This window comes from Triticum urartu, chromosome 3 (genome assembly GCF_003073215.2).
Source record: "Triticum urartu cultivar G1812 chromosome 3, Tu2.1, whole genome shotgun sequence".
Classification (NCBI taxonomy): Eukaryota; Viridiplantae; Streptophyta; class Magnoliopsida; order Poales; family Poaceae; genus Triticum; species Triticum urartu.
Window position 1 is genome coordinate 542,905,676 of NC_053024.1, and position 22,223 is coordinate 542,927,898.

A 22,223-nucleotide genomic window follows, 5' to 3' on the forward strand; every position below is an offset into this window, starting at 1 on the left:
TATTAAAAGAAACTATGTTAAAACTGCTTTATGTGATCTTGGAGCCGGTGTTAGTGTTATGCCTCTCTCTTTATATCGTAGACTTGATTTGAATAAATTGACACCTACTGAAATATCTTTGCAAATGGCTGATAAATCAACTGCTATACATGTCGGTATTTGTGAGGATATGCCTGTTGTAGTTGCAAATGTTACTATTTTAACGGACTTTGTTATTCTTGATATTCCCGAGGACGATAGTATGTCTATTATTCCTGGAAAACCCTTTTTGAATACTGCAGGGGCTGTTATTGATTGCACTAAAGGCAATGTCACTTTTCATGTTAATGGTAATGAGCACACGGTACACTTTCCGAGGAAACAACGTCAAGTTCATAGTATCAACTCTATTGGAAAAATTCCATCGATTATATTTGGAGGTTTTGAATTTCCTCTTCCTACTGTCAAGAAGAAATATGATATTCTTATTATTGGGGATGTGCATATCCCCGTTAAGGTAACATAGTGTTATTCGAAATTTCTCCGGTTCCATGTTATTCAAAATGAGTTCGTTAACAAGACTTGATCAACCTTGTTAGTGGATTCCTTTTGATGATCATGAGATGGATGAAACTAGAAGGCACAACCTTCTGTACCCCACTTTTACTTTCTGTTATTTATTTTAAATAAAATAAAAATAAATATTTGTCTGTCTATTATCTGATTATCCATGCAATATAAAAATACCTCAAAAATAAAAGTTCTCCAAATGCCCTGAAAATTAAATATGATTTTTTCTAGAATATTTGGGGATTTATGGAACTGAGAACACACCAGGGGGGTCAACCACCTGCCCACGAGGGTGGAGGGCGCGCCCACCCCCTTAGGGCGCTCCCCCTGCCTCATGGGCCGATGGTGGCCCTCCTCCACTTATTCCTGCACCCACACACTTCATCTTCCTCCCCCAAACACGAAAAACCAGCTCATACTCGAGTCCAAGCTCATTTTGCTGCCATTTTCGATCTCCTTGCTTAAAGCACCTCTCACAAAACTGCTTGGGGAGATTGTTCCTTGGTATGTGACTCCTCCATTGGTCCAATTAGTTTTTGTTCTAGTGCTTTATTCATTGCAAATTTTTGCTGCTTAGGTGACCCTGTTCTTGAGCTTGCATGTCAAATTTATATGGTCAAAAGTAGTTTTGATGAATGATATAGGCCCTAGGCACTTGGAGGAGTAGTTGCTATCAATATTATTGAGTTTGGTTTACTTTTATTTTGAAGTTACTAAAAATTTTCAGAATTTTTCAGAGGAAGAAAAATTCTTAGGAAAATGTTCCAAGGTGGTTCTTCAAAGAAGCAAAGACCCAGGCTTGCAATGCGTGATGCTGACGAAGAGCCACCAAGAGACGCTCCAGTGCGTCCTTGTGAGTGGCCTTCTGAAAATTTTATGGATCAAGCGGGAATAAAAGAAGAACTCAACGCATATTTGCGTAACGCTGATCTCGTGAGCTTCGAGGAAGAGAAGTGCAGTCAGTATCATGAGCTCACTAGCTCCTTTGTGAGGAGGTTTGAATTTTCAACTTCACGTAATTCTCCAACTGTCCTGTTTGATCTTTATCATAAATACTATACCATGGACTTAGAGGATTTTACCACTGCATGCAAACTTCCACAATGGGGTAGTATAAGGGATCCTCGCAAATCTGAATTTAGAGATTTTCTTGCTAATATAACTGTGGGAGAATCTAGAGATATTACACAAGCTACCACAGGGAGCATTCACTTTCCTGCTATACATTATTTTGCTCTCTTCATAGGTAGATGCATAAATGGTAAAGATGAGGCATGTCACATGTGTGTCCCCGATCTTAGTATTCATAGGAGTGCTGTGTTAGGAGACAAATCATATAATTTGGGAGCCATTGTTGCACGTAGGTTGCATCTTAATAGACGTAATGGAGATTTCTTTGGTGGAATTTATGCAACCCGCATAGCTAATTTTCTTGGTATAGATGTGCGCGAAGATGATATTGAATTACCTCCTACCTATCTAGATTTTAATGCTATGGTCCACCACCAGTTTGTCGAGAGGAATGAATCACCTCTCCAGTATCGACTAATCTTTGACAGACGCCGTCCTGTCCGTATTACTCTCCCTGCTCCTACTTTCTTTGATTATCAGGCAAGATGAGGATATACTATTACCAGAGAGGAGGCATATGAGTACGAGAGGAGAGAGGAGGCTGCTCGTCGCCATGCTGCAGCTCAGCAGGAGATAGCTGCTGCATCACAATACGACCCCAACAACTATTATTATGGATATCCGCCAGGCCAGCCGTGGCCATAGACCAACTTAGGCCAAAAGCCTAAGCTTGGGGGAGTACGTAATTCCCACCGACACTATATTCATGTTCACACACTCATTGCTAAATGTCGGTGCTCATACTTTTTCATTGTATCATCCAGGCTAGTTTATTTTCCTTTTTATGCTTTCTTCTTGTGTGTTTAATAAACCTTAAGGAAAACAAAAAAAACCAGTTGTAGCTTTTAATTAATTTACCTTCCATTCTTGTAGTAGTAATTAAAAAGAAAACCCAAAAAGATTTCCTGTTCTTCTTTTTGCTTGTTGGGAACTTTCCCGTGTAAATAGTTTTATTTATTTTCTTTTATTTGGGGTTCGATAGGAGAAGACCATAATTAAATTGTTGAAGTGGCTCTTATATGCATTATTGTTGATCTGATAAAAGAGCCCATATTGCCTTGTCTTCTCCTGTTTATTGAATGCCTGCAGATTCCAGCTTAGTCCAATGCACGTGCACTATTATTATTATTCACATCGTTCGGCCGTGCAAGTGAAAGGCAATTATGATGATATATGATGGATTGGCTGAGGTGAGAAAAGCTGGTATGAACTCGACCTCTTTTGTCTTTGTAAATATGATTAGTTCATCGTTCCTGATTCAGCCTATTATGAATAAACATGTTTGTAATGACAACTAGATATCATAGTTTCTTGTGCCATGCTTGATTAGCTATGAGTTATAATGGTTTACCTTGCGTGCCAACATGCTATTGAGATGGTTATGATGTGGTATGATAGGGTGGTATCCTCCTCTGAATGATTTAAGTGACTTGACTTGGCACATGTTCACGCATGTAGTTGAAACAAAATCAACATAGCCTTCACGATATTTATGTTCATGGTGGATTATATCCTACTCATGCTTGCATTCGATGTTGATTAATTTTAATGCATGTTCATGACTGTTGTCGCTCTTTAGCTGGTCGTTTCCCAGTCTTTTGCTAGCCTCACCTGTACTAAGCGGGAATACTGCTTGTGCATCCAAACTCCTTAAACCCCAAAGTTATTCTACATGAGTCCACTATACCTACCTATATACGGTATATACCTGCCGTTCCAAGTAAATTTGTATGTGCCAAACTCTAAACCTTCAAATAAATATCATGTTTTGTATGCTCGAATAGCTCATGTATCAACTAGGGTTGTCTGTATCTTCCATGTTAGGCAGGTTATTCTCAAGAGGAGTGGACTTCGCTCCTCACTCACGAGATAAATGGCTGGTCACCGGGATGCCCAGTCCCATGCTTTATGCAAACTAAATCAAAATAATTGCAAACAAAACTCCCCCTGGTATTCTTGTTAGTTGGAGGCACTTGTTGTTTCGAGCAAGCCATGGATTGATGCTTGTGGTGGAAGGGGGAGTATAAACTTTACCATTTTGTTTGGGAACCGCCTATAATGTGTGTAGCATGGAAGATATCGCCATCTCTTGGTTGTTATGTTGGCAATGAAAGTATACTGCTCAAAATATTATTCACCTCTGTTTCAAAACCGAGCTCTGGCACCTCTACAAATCCCTGCTTCCCTCTGCGAAGGGCCTATCTATTTACTTTTATGCTGAGTCATCATCCTCTTATTAAAAGCACCAGTTGGAGAGCACTGATGTCATTTGCATTCATTATTGTTAGTTTACATCGAGTATGAATTAACTGGATCTCTTTTACCATGAATTACAATGTCTAGTCAGTCCTTGGTCTTTAAAGGTGCTCTGCATTTATGTTTTGCGGTCTCAGAAAGGGCTAGCGAGATACCATCCTGTAATATCATATTATGATTGTTTTGAGAAAGTGTTGTCATCCGAGTTTTATTATTATGCCTCGCTAGTTGATTATGCTATTAATATGAGTAAACTTGAGATTTATGCGTTATTGCAAATGTGGTTAGTTATAACCTTTGCTGAAAACTTGAATGCTGGCTTTACATATTTACAACAACAAGAGCAAACAGAGTTTGTAAAAGTTTTTCTTTATCACTTTCAGTTTGTCAACTGAATTGCTTGAGGACAAGCAAATGTTTAAGCTTGGGGGAGTTGATACGTCTCCAACGTATCTACTTTTTCAAACACTTTTGCCCTTGTTTTGGACTCTAACTTGCATGATTTGAATGGAACTAACCCGGTCTGACGTTGTTTTCAGCAGGATTACCATGGTGTTATTTATGTGCAGGAGCAAACGTTCTCGGAATGACCTGAAACTTCACGGAGAAACTTTTCAGAAAATAAGAAAAATACCTGCCAAAGAAGAAGGCCAGGGGGCCCACCGTCTTGCCACAAGGGTGGGGGGCGCGCCCCCTACCTCGTGGGCTCCCTGTTGCCTCTCCGACTCCAACTCCACCTCCATATATTGAGTTTCGATAAGAAAAAAATCAGAGAGAAGAAATCATCGCGTTTTACGATACGGAGCCGCCGCGAAGCCCTAAAACCTCTCGGGAGGTATGATCCGGAGTCCGTTCGGGGCTCCGGAGAGGGGAATTCGTCGCCATCGTCATCACCAACCATCCTCCATCACCAATTTCATGATGCTCACCGCCGTGCGTGAGTAATTCCATCATAGGCTTGCTGGACGGTGATGGGTTGGATGGGATCTATCATGTAATCGAGTTAGTTTTGTTAGGGTTTGATCCCTAGTGTCCACTATGTTCTAAGATTGATGTTGCTATGACTTTGCTATGCTTAATGCTTGTCACTAGGGCCCGAGTGCCATGATTTCATATCTGAACCTATTATGTTTTCATCAATATATGAGTGTTCTTGATCCTGTCTTGCAAGTCTATAGTCACCTATTATGTGTTATGATCCGTTAACCCCGAAGTGACAATAATCTGGATACTTGCCGGTGATGACCGTAGTTTGAGGAGTTCATGTATTCACTATGTGTTAATGCTTTGTTCTAGTTCTCTATTAAAAGGAGGCCTTAATATCCCTTAGTTTCCGTCAGGACCCCGCTGCCACGGGAGGGTAGGACAAAAGATGTCATGCAAGTTCTTTTCCATAAGCACGTATGACTATGTTCGGAATACATGCCTACATTATATCAATGAACTGGAGCTAGTTCTGTGTCACCCTAGGTTATGACTGTTACATGATGAACCGCATCCGGCATAATTCTCCATCACCGATCCATTGCCTACGAGCTTTCCATATATTGTTCTTCGCTTATTTACTTTTCCGTTGCTATTGCCATCATCACTACAAAATACCAAAAACATTACTTTTGCTACCATTACCTTTTGCTACCGTTACCACTACTATCATATTACTTTGCTACTAAACACTTTGCTGCAGATATTAAGTTTCTAGGTGTGGTTGAATTGACAACTCAGCTGCTAATACTTGAGAATATTCTTTCGCTCCCCTTGTGTTGAATCAATAAATTTGGGTTGAATACTCTACCCTCGAAAATTGTTGCGATCCCCTATACTTGTTGGTTATCAAGACTATTTTCTGGCGCCGTTGCCGGGGAGCATAGCTCTATTCTTTGAGTCACTTGGGATTTATATCTGCTTATCATTATGAAGAACTTGAAAGATCCAAGAACCAAGATTTATCCCTCAACTACGAGGGGAGGTAAGGAACTGCCACCTAGCTCTGCACTTGATTCATCTTCTGTTTTGAGTAAGCTTGCGACACCTAAACCTGCTTCTGCTATTCGTTCTGATATGTCGCATGTTATTGATGATGCCACTTCTGCTATGCATGATACTTATGATGAAACAACTTCTATGCTTGATACTACTGTGCCACTTGATGAATTTCTTGATGAACAACTTGCTAGGGTTAGAGAGAGTGAAAATATTGAATCTGATAATATTGATGAAAGTGATGATGAAGACTATTCCCCTAATAATGAATCACCTGTTATTCCTGAGGGCTATGTTTTTAAAAAAGAAGCTGCCTTAGCTATTTTAGCTTGCAAAGATAGATACGAACTCAAGAGGTTATTAGCTTAATGGAAGCAGCAATCGCTTAATGCTAGAATGAAACCTGACCCTATTTTTGCTACTTCACCTATCTGTGTTACTGATAAGGATTATGAATTCTCTGTTGATCCTGATATAATTACTTTGGTTGAATCCGATCCTTTTCATGGCTATGAATCTGAAACTGTTGTGGCACATCTTACTAAATTAAATGATATAGCCACCATGTTCACTAATGATGAGAGAACTCGTTACTTTTATATCCTTAAAATATTTCCGTTCTCATTAAAGGGTGATGCTAAGATATGGTTCAATTCTCTTGATCCTGGTTGTGTGCGTAATCCCGAGGATATGATTTATTACTTCTCTGCTAAATATTTCCCTGCTCATAAGAAACAAGCTGCTTTAAGGGATATATATAATTTTGTGCAAATTGAAGAAAGAGTCTCCCACAAGCTTGGGGGAGGCTTCTCAAGTTACTTAATGCTTTGCCTGATCATCCTCTTAAGAAACATGAAATACTTGATATCTTTTATAATGGACTAACCGATGCTTCCAGAGATTACCTAGATAGTTGTGTTGGTTCTGTTTTGAGGGAGAGAACACCGGATGAAGCTGAAATTCTATTGAATAATATGTTGACAAATGAAAATAATTGGACACTTCCTAAGCCAGCTCCTGAGCCTATTCCTAAACCAACTCCGAAGAAGAGGGTTATTCTATTTCTCAGTCCTGAAGATATGCAAGAGGCAAAGAAATATATGAAAGAAAAAGGTATTAAAGCTGAAGATGTTAAGAATTTACCTCCTATTGAAGAAATACACGGTCTAAATTTACCGCCGGTTGAAGAAACATATGATCTTAATCCATTACCTATTGAAGAAACACATGGTCTTGATAACCCGACACAGGTAGTAAAGGTAAATTCTCTCTATAGATATGATAAAGCTGTAATCCAGTTTACTAAAATTGCTAGCCCATGCTTAGATGAGTTTGATAAATTTATGGCTAAGCAAGAAGATTTTAATGCTTATTTTGGCCGACAATTGAAATACAATTCAAATATGCTTGAACACTAGGGTGATTATATGGCTATTGTTAAAGGTGAACTTAAACTTATTAGTAAACATGCTTCTATGGTTACCACTCAAGTAGAACAAGTACTTAAAGCTCAAAATGATTTTCTCAATAAATTGAATAGTAAGAATAATGATAATGCTGTTAGAGTTATGAATAGAGGTGGTAGAATGACTCAGGAACCTCTGTATCCTGAAGGCCACCCTAAGAGAATTGAGCAAGATTCTCGGAGAAATAATATAGATGCACCTAGTCCTTCTAAAAGGAAGAAAAATAAAAAACGATAGGACTTTGCATGCTTCTAGTGGTCCTATTGTTGAAACACCTGAGAATCCAAATGATATTTCTATTTCTGATGCTGAAACACAATCTGGTAATGAACCTAAAACTAGTGGTAATAATAATAATAATAATGTTCATAATGATGCTCAACCTAGTAATGATAATGACATAGAGATTGAACCTGCTGTTGATCTTGATAACCCACAATCAAAGAATCAATGTTATGATAAGAAAGACTTTGTTGCTAGGAAACATGGAAAAGAAAGAGAACCATGGGTTCAGAAACCCATGCCTTTTCCTCCCAAACCATCCAAGAAAAAAGATGATGAGGATTTTGAGCGCTTTGCTGAAATGATTAGACCTATCTTTTTGCGTACACGATTAACTGATATGCTCAAAATGAATCCTTGTGCTAAGTATATGAAAGAAATTGTCACTAATAAAAGAAAGATACCGGAAGCTGAAATTTCCACCATGCTTGCTAATTATACTTTTAAGGGTGAAATACCAAAGAAACTAGGAGATCCGGGAGTACCCACTATACCATGCTCCACTAAAAGAAACTATGTTAAAACTGCTTTATGTGATCTTGGATCCGGTGTTAGTGTTATGCCTCTCTCTTTATATCGTAGACTTGAGTTGAATAAGTTGACACCTACTGAAATATCTTTGCAAATGCCTGATAAATCAACTGCTATACCTGTCGGTATTTGTGAGGATGTGCTTGTTGTAGTTGCAAACGTTACTATTTTAACAGACTTTGTTATTCTTGATATTCCCGAGGACGATAGTATGTCTATTATTCTTGGAAGACCCTTTTTGAATACTGCAGGGGCTATTATTGATTGCACTAAAGGCAATGTCACTTTTCATGTTAATGGTAATGAGCATCGGTACACTTCCCGAGGAAACAACCTCAAGTTCATAGTATCAACTCTATTGGAAAAATTCCATCGATTATATTTGGACGTTTTGAATTTCCTCTTCCTACTATCAAGAAGAAATATGATATTCTTATTATTGGGGATGTGCATATCCCCGTTGAGGTAACATAGTCTTATTCGAAATTTCTCCGGTTCCATGTTATTCGGAATGAGTTTGTTAACAAGACTTGATCAACCTTGTTAGTGGATTCCTTTTGATGAGCATGAGATGGATGAAACTAGAAGGCACAACCTTCTGTACCCTCCTTTTACTTTCTGTTATTCATATTAAATAAAATAAAAATAAGTATTTTTTTGTCTGTTATCTGATTATCCGTGCAATATAAAAATACCCCAAAAATAAAAGTTCTCCAAATGCCCTGAAATTTAAATATGATTTTTTCTAGAATATTTGTGAATATTTGGCACTAAGAACACAACAGGGGGGTCATCCACCTGGCCACGAGGGTGGAGGGCGTGCCCTACCCCCCTGGGCGCGCCCCCTGCCTCGTGGGCCCACGGTGGACCTCCTCCACTTATTCCTGCACCCACACACTTCTTCTTCGTCCCACAAACACGAATATCCAGTTCATACCCGAGTCCAAGCTCATTTTGCTGCCATTTTCGATCTCCTTGCTCAAAGCAACTCTCACAAAACTGCTTAGGGAGATTGTTACTTGGTATGTGACTCCTCCATTGGTCCAATTAGTTTTTGTTCTAGTGCTTTATTCATTGCAAATTTTTGCTGCTTTTGTGACCCTGTTCTTGAGCTTGCATGTCAAATTTATATGGTCAAAAGTAGTCTTGATGCATGATATAGGCTCTAGGCACTTGTAGGAGTAGTTGCTATCAATTTTGTTGAGTTTGGTTTACTTTTATTTTGAATTTACTAAAAAAATTCGAAATTTTTCAGAGGAAGAAACATGTTTAGGAAAATGTATCAAGGTGGCTCTTCAAGGAAACAAGAGCCCAGGCTTGCAATGTGTGATGCTGATGAAGAGCCACCAAGAGACGCTCCAGTGCGTCCTTGTGAATGGCCTTCGAAATTTTTTATGGATCAAGCAGGAATTAAGGAAGAATTTAACACATATCTGCGTAATGCTGATCTTGTGAGCTTCGAGGAAGAAAAGTGCACCCAATATCACTATCTCACTAGTTCCTTTGTGAGGAGGTTTGAATTTTCATCTTCACGTAATTCTCCAACTGTCCTGTTTGATCTTTATGAAAATTCTTGCACTATGGACTTAGAGGATTTTACCACTGCTTGCAAACTTCCACAATGGGGTAGTGTCAGGGAACCTTGCAAATCTGAATTTAGAGATTTTCTTGCTAGTATAGCTGTGGGGGAATCTAGAGATATAACACAAGCTACTATAGGGAGCATTCACTTTCCTGCTATACATTATTTTGCTCTCTTCATAGGTAGATGTATTAATGGTAAAGATGAGGCATGCCATATGTGTGTCCCCGACCTCAGTATTCTTAGGAGTGCTGTGTTAGGAGAAAAATCTTATAATTTGGGAGCCATTGTTGCATTTAGGTTGCATCTTAATAGATTTAATGGAGATTTCTTTGGTGGAATTTATGCAACCCGCATAGCTAATTTTCTTGGTATAGCCATACGCGAAGATGATATTGAGTTTCCTCCTGCTTATTTGGATTATGAGCCTATGGTTCACCACCAGTTTGTCGAGAGGAATGAATCACCTCTCCAGTATCGCTTAATCTTTGACAGACGCCGTGCTGTCCGTATTACTCTCCCTGCTCCTGCCTTCTTTGATTATCAGCCAAAAGGAAGATATGTTATTACTAGAGAGGAGGCAGATGAGTACGAGAGGAGGGCGGAGGCCGCTCGTCGCCACGTTGCAGCTTAGGAGGCGATAGCCGCTGCATCTCAGTACGACGCCAACTATTATTATGGATATCCGCCAGGCCAGCCGTGGCCATAGACCAACTTAGGCCAAAAGACTAAGCTTGGGGGAGTATGTATTTCCCACCGACATTACATTCATGTTCACACACTCATTGCTAGATGTCGGTGCTCACACTTTTTCATTGTATCATCCATGCTAGTTTATTTTCCTTTTTATGCTTTCTTCTTGTGTGTTTAATAAACCTTAAGAAAAACCAAAAAAATAGTTGTAGCTTTTAGCTAGTTTTAATTTCCATGCTTGTAGTAGTAATTAAAAAGAAAACCCAAAAATATATCATGTTCTTCTTTTACTTGTTGGGAGCTTTCCCGTGTAAATAGTTTTATTTCTTTTCTCTTCTTTGGGGGTCGATAGGAGAAGACCATGATTAAATTGTTGAAGTGGCTCTTATATGCATTATTGTTGATCTGACAAAAGAGCCCATATTGCCTTGTCTTCTCCTGTTTATTGAATGCTTGCAGATTCCAGTTTAGTCCAATGCACGTGCACTATTATTATTATCCACATCGTTCGGTTGTCCAAGTGAAAGGCAATTATGACGATATATGATGGACTGACTGAGATGAGAAAAGCTGGTATGAACTCGGCCTCTCTTGTTTTTGTAAATATGATTAGTTCATTGTTCCTGATTCAGCCTATTATGAATAAACATGTTTGCAATGACAACTAGAGATCATAGTTTCTTGTGCCATGCTTGATTAGCTAGGAGCTTATAATGGTTTACCTTGCGTGCCAACATGCTATTAAAATGGTTGTGATGTGGCATGATAGGGTGGTATCCACCTCTGAATGATTTAAGTGACTTGACTTGGCGCATGTTCACGCATGTAGTTGAAACAAAATCAACATAGCCTTCACGATATTTATGTTCATGGTGGATTATATCCTACTCATGTTTGCATTCGGTGTTGATTAATTTTAATACATGTTCATGACTGTTGTCGCTCTCTAGCTGGTCGCTTCCCAGTCTTTTGCTAGCCTTCACCTGTACCAAGCAGGAATACTGGTTGTGCATCCAATCCCATAAACCCCAAAGTTATTCCATATGAGTCCACCATACCTACCTATATACGGTATCTACCTACCGTTCCAAGTAAATTTGTATGTGCCAAACTCTAAACCTTCAAATAAATATCATATTTTGTATGCTCGAATAGCTCATGTATCAACTAGGGTTATCCGTATCTTCCATGTTAGGCGGGTTATTCTCAAGAGGAGTGGACTCCGCTCCTCACTCATGAGAAAAATGGCTGGTCACCGGGATGCCCAGTCCCATGCTTTATGCAAACTAAATCAAAATAATTGCAAACAAAACTCCCACTGGGACTCTTGTTAGTTGGAGGCACTCGTAGTTTCGAGCAAGCCATGGATTGATGCTTGTTGGTGGAAGGGGGAGTATAAACTTTACCATTCTGTTTGGGAACCGCCTATAATGTGTGTAGAATGGAGGATATCGCCATCTCTTGGTTGTTATGTTGGCAATGAAAGTACACCACTCAAAATATTATTCACCTCTATTTCAAAACCAAGCTCTCGTACCTCTACAAATCCCGGCTTCCCTCTACGAAGGGCCTATCTATTTACTTTCATGTTGAGTCATCATCCTCTTATTAAAAAGCACCAATTGGAGAGCACCGCTATCATTTGCATTCATTACTGTTAGTTTACATTGAGTATGACTTGACTGGATCTCTTTTACCATGAATTACAATGTCTAGTCAGTCCCTTGATCTTTAAAGGTGCTCTACATTTATGTTTTGCGGTCTCAGAAAGGGCTAGCCAGATACCATCTTGTTATATCATATTATGATTGTTTTGAGAAAGTGTTGTCATCCGAGATTTATTAGTATTGCTAGCTAGTTGATTATGCCATTGATATGAGTAAACATGAGACCTATGCATTATTGTGAATGTGGTTAGTTTATAATCTTTGCTGAAAACTTGAATGTTGGCTTTACATATTAACAACAACAAGAGAAAACAGAGTTTGTAAAAGTCTTTCTTTATCTCTTTCAATTTGTCAACTGAATTGCTTGAGGACAAGCAAATGTTTAAGCTTGGGGAGTTGATACGTCTCCGCCGTATCTACTTTTCCAAACACTTTTGCCCTTGTTTTGGACTCTAACTTGCATGATTTGAATGGAACTAACCCGGACTGACGCTGTTTTCAGCAGAATTACCATGGTGTTATTTATGTGCAGAAACAAAAGTTCTCGGAATGACCTGAAACTTCACGGAAAATCTTTTCGAAAATAATAAAAAATCCTTGCAAAAGATGAAGACCAGGGGGGCCACCACCTATCCACGAGGGTGGGGGGTGCGCCCCCTACCTCGTGGGCCCCCTGGAGCTCCTCTGACCTCAACCCCAACTCTATATATTTGCTTTCGAGGAGAAAAAAATCAAGGAGAAGGATTCATCGCGTTTTACGATACGGAGCCGCCGCCAAGCCCTAAAACCTCTCGGTAGGGCTGATCTAGAGTCCGTTCGGGGCTCCAGAGAGGGGAATCTGTCGCCATCATCATCATCAACCATCCTCCATCACCAATTTCATGATGCTCACCGCCGTGCGTGAGTAATTCCATCGTAGGCTTGCTGGACGGTGATGGGTTGGATGAGATTTATCATGTAATCGAGTTAGTTTTGTTAGGGTTTGATCCCTAGTATCCACTATGTCCTGAGGTTGATGTTGCTATGACTTTGCTATGCATAATGCTTGTCACTAGGGCCCGAGTGTTAAGGCATATCTCTTTCGATGTAGTTTTGGTAATTAATGACAACATATTTGCGGACTAACCATGTGCTTTGAGCATTTCAGAGATTCATCCTTTGGCTCGAGACGATTTCTTTCCCCTCAGAGTGTTTTTCCAGATGGTGTAGCTCTTTCGTTTCTTGTTGGTGGACTAGTTTCGTAGGAGTCACCGTTCTATCAAGAGGGGGTCCGCTTTGGTAAGGCTAGGGTGGAATCATCACGTACACTTTCGTTTCACACCCTCTGGGCCTTCCCGCGTCGTTGGAGGTTTGATTCCCTGCTGTTTGGGCAGTCTTTGGCCCAGCGGTAGTACCGCTTGAGGGTCCTCGGCGGTAGTGCCGCTGCGGTACCGGGCCACTACCGCCTCGACTCGGGGGGGGGGGGGCTGAGGGGGGGGGGGGGGGCTGATACGTCCATTTTGCATCATGCTTTTATAAGGATATTTATTGCATTATGGGCTGTTATTACACATTATGTCACAATACTTATGCCTATTCTCTCTTATTTTCCAAGGTTTACATAAAGAGGGAGAATGCCGGCAGCTGGGATTCTGGGCTGGAAAAGGAGCAAATATTAGAGACCTATTCTGCACAGCTCCAAAAGTCCTGAAACTTCACGGAAGATGTTTTCCAAATATATAAAAAATACTGAGAGCAAGAACTTCACCAGGGGGGCACACCCTGCCCACGAGGGTGGGGGCGCGCCCTACCCCCCAGGGTGCGCCCCCTACCTCGTGGGCCCCCTGGTGGCCCTCCGGTGGCCATCTTATGCTATATGGAGTCTTTCGATGGGAAAAAAAATCATAAGCCACCTTCTCGGACGAAACTCCGCCGCCACGAGGCGGAACCTTGGTGGAACCAATCTAGGGCTCGGGCGGAGCTGTTCTGCCGGGGAAACTTCCCTCTCGGAGGGGGAAATCATCGCCATCATCATCACCAACGCTCCTCTCATCGGGAGAGGGCAATCTCCATCAACATCTTCATCAGCACCATCTCATCTCAAAACCCTAGTTCATCTCTTGTATCCAATTCTTGTCTCCAAGTCCGGGATTGGTGCTAGTAGGTTGCTAGTAGTGTTAATTACTCCTTGTAGTTGATGCTAGTTGGTTTATTTGGTGGAAGATCATATGTTCAGATACTATATGCATATTAATACCCCTCTGATTATGAACATGTTTATGCTTTGTGAGTAGTTACTTTTGTTCCTGAGGACATGGGAGAAGTCTTGCTATTAGTAGTCATGTGAATTTGGTATTCGTTCGATATTTTGATGAGATGTATGTTGTCTCTCCTCTAGTGGTGTTATGTGAATGTCGACTACATGACACTTCACCATTATTTGGACCTAGAGGAAGGCATTGGGAAGTAATAAGTAGATGATGGGTTGCTAGAGTGACAGAAGCTTAAGCCCTAGTTTATGCGTTGCTTCGTAAGGGGCTGATTTGGATCCATATGTTTCATGCTATGATTAGGTTTACCTTAATACTTTTGTTGTAGTTGCGGATGTTGGCAATAGAGGTTAATCATAAGTGGGATGCTTGTCCAAGTAAGGACAGTACCCAAGCACCGGTCCACCCACATACCAAATTATCAAAGTACCGAACGCGAATCATATGAACGTGATGAAAACTAGCTTGACGATATTCCCATGTGTCCTCGGGAGCGCTTTACATCTTATAAGAGTTTGTCCAGGCTTGTCCTTTGCTACAAAAAGGATTGGGCCACCTTGTTGCACCTTATTTACTTTTGTTACTTGTTGCTCGTTACAAATTATCTTATCTCAAAACTATCTGTTACCACTTATTTCAGTACTTGCAGGGAATACCTTGCTGGAAACCGCTTATCATTTCCTTCTGCTCCTCGTTGGGTTCAACACTCTTACTTATCGAAAGGACTACGATAGATCCCCTATACTTGTGGGTCATCAAGACTCTTTTCTGGCATCGTTGCCGGGGAGTGAAGCGCCTTTGGTAGGTGGAATTTGGTAAGGAAAAATTTATATAGTGTGCTGAAATTTACTGTCACTTATTACCATGGAAAGTAATCCTCTGAGGGGCTTGTTCGGGGTATCTTCACCCCGACCAGTAGAGCAAAGAGTTGCTCCTCAACCTACTGGACCTACTGAAAATGAAAATGAAAATGCCTGCTTTGAAGTTCCTTCGGGTATGATAGAAAACTGCTAGCTAATCCTTTTCCAGGAGATGGAACAAAACATCCTGATGAACAACTGATATATATGGATCGAGTTTGTGGATTATTTAAGCTTGCAGGTGTACCCGGAGATGTTGTTAAGAAGAAGGTCTTCCCCTTATCTTTGAGGGGAGATGCATCGACATGGTATAGGCTATGTGATGATATGAGGTCTTGGAATTACAAACGATTGAAATTGGAATTTCATCAGAAGTTTTATCCTATGCATCTTGTTCATCGTGATCGCAATTATATATATAATTCTTGGCCTCGCGAAGGAGAATGCATCGCTCAAGCTTGGGGGAGGCTTAAATCAATGTTATATTCATGCCCCAATCATGAGCTCTCAAGAGAAATGATTATTCAAAAATTTTATGCTCGGCTTTCTGGTAACAATCGCACCATGCTTGATACTTCTTGTGCTGGCTCTTTTATGATGAAGACTATTGAATTCAAATGGGATTTATTAGAAAGAATTAAACGCAACTCTGAAGATTGGGACCTCGATAATGATAAGGAGTCAGGTATGACACCTAGTTTTGATTGTGTTAAATCTTTTATGGATACTGATATTTTTCGTAAATTTAGCACTAAATTTGGACTTGGCTCTGAGATAGTAGCTTCTTTCTGTGAATCTTTTGCTGCTTATGTTGATCTCCCCAAGGAGAAGTGGTTTAAATATCATCCTCCCATAGAAGTAAAAGTAGCTGCACCTATTAAAGTTGAAGAAAAGACTATCACTTAAAATGATCCTATTGTTCCTACTTCTTATGTTGATAAACCACCTTTCCATGTTAGGATAAAGGATCATGCTAAAGCTTCAAGCGTGGTTCGTAAAAGCAATATTAAAACATATACACCTCCTGAGCAAGTTAAAGTTGAACCTAATATTGCTATTGTTAAAGATCTCTTGTCTGATAATATAGATGGGCATGTTATTTATTTCTATAATGAAACTGCTAGAATTGCTAAACCCCATGATAAAGATAAACCTAGACCTATGGTAGGCATGCCTGTTATTTCTGTTAAAATAGGAGATCATTATTATCATGGCTTATGTGATATGGGTGCTAGTGCTAGTGCAATACCTTATTCCTTATACAAAGAAGTTATGCATGATATTGCACCTGCTGAGATGGAAGATATTGATGTCACAATTAAACTTGCCAATAGAGATACTATTTCACCAATGGGAATTGTTAGAGATGTTGAAATCTTGTGTGGGAAAACTAAATATCCTGCTGATTTTCTTGTTCTTGGTTCCCCACAAGATAGCTTTTGTCCCATTATATTTGGTAGACCCTTCTTAAATACTGTTAATGCTACCATAGATTGCAAGAGAGATGTTGTTACTATCGGTTTAGATGATATGACTCATGAATTTAATTTTTCTAAATTTAGTAGACAACACCGTGAAGAAGAATTACCTAGTAAGGATGAAATTAATGGTCTTGCTTCTATTGCCATACCTCCTAGTGATCCTTTAGAACAATATTTGCTAGACCATGAAAATGATACGTTTATGAATGAAAGAAGTGAATTAGATGAAGTATTCTTTAAACAGGAACCTATTCTGAAAAATAATTTACCTCTTGAAATCCTAGGGGATCCTCCTCCACCAAAGGGTCATCCCGTGTTTGAGCTTAAACCGTTACCTGATACTCTTAAATATGCTTATCTTGACGAGAAATAGATATATCCTGTTATTATTAGTGCTAACCTTTCAGAACATGAAGAAGAGAGATTATTGAAAACTCTGAAGAAGCACCGTGCTGCTATTGGGTATACTCTTGATGGTCTTAAGGGCATTCGTCCCACTCTATGTCAACATAAAATTAATTTGGAAGAAGATGCTAAACCAGTTCGTGATCATCAACACCGGCTGAATCCTAAAATGAAAGAAGTGGTAAGAAAGGAGATACTAAAGCTCCTTGAGGCAGGTATAATTTATCCCGTTGCTGATAGTCAGTGGGTAAGCCCTGTCCATTGTGTCCCTAAGAAGGGAGGTATTACTGTTGTTCCTAATGATAAATATGAATTGATTCCTCAAAGAATTATTACAGGTTATAGGATGGTAATTGATTTCCGCAAATTAAATAAAGCTACTAAAAAGGATCATTACCCCTTACCTTTTATCAATCAAATGCTAGAAAGATTAGCCAAACATACACATTTTTGCTTTCTAGATGGTTATTCTGGTTTCTCTCAAATACCTGTGTCAGCCAAAGATCAATCAAAGACTACTTTTACATGCCCTTTTGATACTTTTTCTTATAGACGTATGCCTTTTGGTTTATGTAATGCACCTGCTACCTTTCAAAGATGCATGATGGCTATATTCTCTGACTTTTGTGAAAAGATTTGTGAGGTTTTCATGGACGACTTTTCCGTCTATGGATCTTCTTTTGATGATTGCTTGAGCAACCTTGATCGAGTTTTGCAGAGATGTGAAGAAACTAATCTTGTCTTGAATTGGGAAAAGTGCCACTTTATGGTTAATGAAGGTATTGTATTGGGGCATAAAGTTTATGAAAGAGGCATTGAAGTTGATAAAGCCAAGGTTGATGCTATTGGAAAGATGCCATGTCCCAAGGACATCAAAGGTATAAGAAGTTTCCTTGGTCATGTCGGTTTTTATAGGAGGTTCATTAAGGACTTCTCAAAAATCTCTCGGCCTCTGACTAATTTATTACAAAAAGATATACCATTTGTCTTTGATTATGATTCTATAGAAGCATTTGAAATACTTAAGAAAGCATTGATTTCTGCACCTATTGTTCAGCCACCTGATTGGAATTTACCCTTTGAAATTATGTGTGATGCTAGTGATTATGTTGTAGGTGTTGTTCTAGGACAAAGAGTTGATAAGAAACTAAATGTTATTCAATATGCTAGTAAAACTCTAGACAATGCTCAAAGAAATTATGCTACCACTGAAAAATAATTCTTAGCAGTTGTATTTGCTTGTGATAAGTTTAGACCTTATATTGTTGATTCTAAAGTAACTATTCACACTAATCATGCTGCTATTGAATATCTTATGGAAAAGAAAGATGCTAAACCTAGACTTATTAGATGGGTTCTCTTACTACAAGGATTTGATTTGCATATTGTTGATAGAAAAGGAGCTGAGAACCCCGTTGCAGACAACTTATCTAGGTTAGAAAATGTGCTTGATGACCCACTACCTATTGATGATAGCTTACCTGATGAGGAATTAAATGTCATAAATGCCTCTCATACTGCTCCATGGTATGCTGATTATGCTAATTACATTGTTGCTAAGTTTATACCACCTGGTTTCACATACCAGCAAAAGAAAAAGTTCTTCTATGATTTGAGGCATTACTTTTGGGATGACCCACATCTTTATAAAGGAGTAGATGGTGTTATTAGGAGTTGTGTACCTGAGCTTGAACAAGAACAGATCCTATGCAAATGTCACTCCGAAGCTTATGGAGGACACCATGCTGGAGATAGAACTGCACATAAGGTACTACAATCTGGTTTTTATTGGCCTACTCTCTTCAAGGATGCTCGTAAGTTTGTCTTATCTTGTGATGACTGTCAAAAAATTGGTAATATTAGTAGACGTCAAGAAATGCCTATGAATTATTCACTTGTTATTGAACCATTTAATGTTTGGGGCTTTGACTATATGGGACATTTTCCTTCCTCTAATGGTTATACACATATTTTAGTTGCTGTTGATTATGTTACTAAGTGGGTAGAAGCTATTCCAACTAGTAGTGATGATCATAACACTTCTATTAAAATGCTTAAAGAAGTTATTTTTCCAAGATTTGGAGTCCCTAGATATTTAATGACTGATGGTGGTTCACATTTTATTCATGGTGCTTTCCGTAAAATGCTTGCTAAATATGATGTTAATCATAGAATTGCATCTCCTTATCACCCTCAGTCTAGTGGTCAAGTAGAATTGAGTAATAGAGAACTCAAATTAATTTTGCAAAAGACTGTTAATAGGTCTAGAAAGAATTGGTCCAAGAAACTTGATGATGCATTATGGGCCTATAGAACTGCATGTAAAAATCCTATGGGTATGTCTCCGTATAAAATGGTCTATGGAAAAGCATGTCACTTACCTCTCGAACTAGAACACAAGGCTTATTGGGCTATTAAAGAACTTAGTTATGATTTTTAAACTTGCTGGTGAGAAGAGGTTATTTGATATTAGCTCATTTGATGAATGGAGAACCCAAGCCTACGAAAATGCCAAATTGTTTAAAGAAAAAGTTAAAAGATGGCATGATAAAAGGATACAAAAGCGTGAGTTTAATCTAGGTGATTATGTATTGCTATACAACTCTCGTTTAAGATTTTTTGCAGGAAAGCTTCTCTATAAATGGGAAGGTCCTTATGTTATCGAGGAGGTCTACCGTTCCGGTGCCATAAAAATCAACAACTTCGAAGGCACAAATCCGAAGGTGGTGAACGGTCAAAGAATCAAACATTATATCTTAGGTAATCCCATAAATGTTGAAACCAATGTTATCGAAACCGTAACCCCGGAGGAATACATAAGGGACACTTTCCGAAACGTTTCAGACTCCGAAAAGGAATAGGTATGTGGTACGGTAAGCAAACTGACTCCAAAACAGTTTTTAAGGCAATATTTCTCCGTTTTGGAATATTTAGAAAAATAGAAAAATAAGCAGTAGTCCGGGAAGGACACGAGGGCTCCACGAGGATGGAGGGCGCGCCCTACCCTACTGGGCGCGCCCCCCTACCTCATGGTCACCTCGTGTGTTCTCCGGACTCCGTTTTCGTACACGACACATATTTTGGTCGGTAAAAATTAATTATGTAATCTCCCGGGGGTTTTGACTCCCGTATCACACAAAAATCTCCTGTCTTTGTTTCGAGCTGTTGCTGCCGTAGATTAGAGCAGGATGTCTTCGCAAGAGTCAATCGGGGAGAGCCGGGTGTCTCATCTGGCACCTAGATCAACGACAAATAATCATGTTGACCCCTTTGGGCCAGCAACGGAGGAAGAGATGGAGGCTGATTTGAAGAGGATATATGCCATGGAAGAAGATCAAGAAGTCACTTCCCGCCTCCAAGCTGGATTCACAATGCGAGAACTGCAGAGCTCAGCTATTCCAAACTCGATTGTCCCTTCCAATGTTAGATTTCTTTCTTATGAGAATATGAAAAGGAGTGTTAATGGTTCTCCCACAGCTATGCAGCACCCTTGGGTGCAGGGAGCTTTGGCTGTTACAGGAAAACTCCGAAAGGAAATAATGGACCTCAAGCAGCAAGTCAACAAGCTTGAGGAGGAGAATCGTATCTTGAGGGGCATCATCGCCAAGAACATCACATCACCATCCCCGAAAAGAGAGACATAATCACATGGGTATGGGCACTCCACTTGGCAACTGCCAAGCTTGGGGGAGTACCCCGGTATCGTATCATCATCACCTTTATCTTTACCGTTTTTCTTAGTTCAATCCTTTTGATAATAGCTTGATCTAGTAGAATAAAAGTTCTTAGTATGATTTAGTTGTGAGTTTTGCTTTATTATTCTTCTATGTAATCGAGTCTGTGAGCTATATAATAAAGATTAGTGTTGAGTCAAGGGCTTGATTATTTTGCCATGATCCTAAAGGAATAAAAGAAAAGAGAAAGAAATAAAAAGAAACAAAGAGATCATATGAGTCTTATGGAGAGTAATGAGCTCACATAGAAAGAGTATGATGAATAAAACTTGTTGAGAGTTGACAAACACAGTTTTGATCATCGTTGCAATTAATAGGAAGTAATAAAGAAAGAGAGGTCTTCACATATAAATATACTATCTTGGACATATTTTATGATTGTGAGCACTCATTAAAATATGACATGCTAAAGAGTTGACATTGGACAAGGAAGACAACGTAACGGGTTATGTTTTCTTACATCTGAGATAAATTATATTGTCTTGGATCTTCCAACATGATGAGCTTGCCTTTCCCCCTCATGCTAGCCAAATTCATTGCACCAAGTAGAGATACTACTTGTGCTTCCAAATACCCTTAAACCAGTCTTGCCATAAGAGTCCACCATATCTACCTATGGATTGAGCAAGATCCATCAAGTAAGTTGTCATCGGTGCAAGCAATAAAAATTGCTCTCTAAATATGTATGATTGATTGGTGTGGAGGAAATAAGCCTTATACGAGCGTGTGATATGGAAGTAATAAAAGAGACAGACTGCATAATAAAGGTCCATATCACAAGTGGCAATATAAAGTGATGTTCTTTCCCATTAAGATTTTGTGCATCCAACCATAAAAGCGCATGGCAGCCTCTGCTTCCCTCTGCGAAGGGCCTATCTTTTACTTTTATCTCTTACCTTCCATAAGAGTCATGGTGATCTTCACCCTTCCTTTTTACATTTTATCCTTTGGCAAGCACAATATGTTGGAAAGATCCTGGTATATATGGCTAATTGGATGTGAGTTCTCATGAACTATCACTGTTGGCATTACCCTTGAGGTAAAACGTTGCGAGGCAAAACTATAAGCCCCTATCTTTCTCTGTGTCCGATTAAAACTCCATACCCATAAGTATTGCGTGAGTGTCAGCAATTGTGAAAGATTATATGATAGTTGAGTATGTGGACTTGCTGAAAAGCTCTTATACATTGACTCTTTCCTATGTTATGATAAATTGCAATTGCTTCAATGACTGAGATTGTAGTTTGTTAGTTTTCAATAAATTTTACGATTGATACTTGATATTGTGATTGAATTATTACTCTAGCATTAGAGATCATATGACAAGAATTATATAAGTTGCTATTCTAAGAAT